We start from the raw sequence: 898 nt of genomic DNA, 5'->3' as shown, positions 1-898 counted from the left end.
GGGGGGGGGGGGGGGGGGGGGGGGGGGGGGGGGGGGGGGGGGTCAGGTCGTGGAAGCCCGCGGAGCTTTTAGCGGTGTTAATGAGCCGGACGGAGCGACCGCATGTTCCTCCAGTGAGAGCTCCGAGAGGAGGCTGAGCTGAGCAGGCACGGCGGGGTTAGTGGTGGTGCAGCTGTGGTTGTTGGGACGCCTCTCTCCGCTCCGCTGTTCTGCGCTCTCCGCAGCCGCTGCCTCTTTATTTCAGCGCAGAGTCCGACTCCCAACTGGCGCGTCACTCAGCCAGCCCACATAGAACACAACACAGCAGGACGCCGAGCATCGTCAGGCTGGAAAAGTGTCAAGTGGTATAGTGTGACATGTCACACACTCAACGGGACTGGGTGGATGGAGCGGTGCGCACGCGCTCCTTTTAATGACCCAAATAGAGTTTGATACAACAATAGAAATATGAGTTTCCCGTTTGTAAGGTTTAGCTGTTAAAACATTCCATTAAAAGCGCACGAGGGCCAGTGTGCGGCTCTGCTCTCTGACAGCGCTTAACTTGCTGCACGTTTGATTTTCAGTAATCGTTGAAGAGATAATATGTTCGGCCATCAATCAGTGCTCCGTGCACACGGCCTTTCACTTTACAGACATGCTCTCTTCACGCCGGACTCTGGATGGATTCATGAGGTGCTGGTCTTGATACTGGACCATCACATGGACGTGTTCTGTGTGGTATCCATGCATTACGGGGACTGACTCAGTGCTGTAGTAACGAACCCTGTAGGCACCACACATCACTGACTGTCTGCCACACACTCTTTGTCTACTAAAGACTGGAGCAAACGTATTTGTATTTTGTCATAATACGGATTGATATTGAATATTGATTTCATACCTTAAAGCCACATTAACT

Source organism: Anarrhichthys ocellatus, unplaced genomic scaffold, assembly GCF_004355925.1.
Source record: "Anarrhichthys ocellatus isolate YVR2014 unplaced genomic scaffold, GSC_Weel_1.0 scaffold36, whole genome shotgun sequence".
NCBI classification, from domain to species: Eukaryota; Metazoa; Chordata; class Actinopteri; order Perciformes; family Anarhichadidae; genus Anarrhichthys; species Anarrhichthys ocellatus.
The sequence above is the reverse complement of the archived record's forward strand: the minus strand, read 5'-3'. Positions refer to the sequence as shown.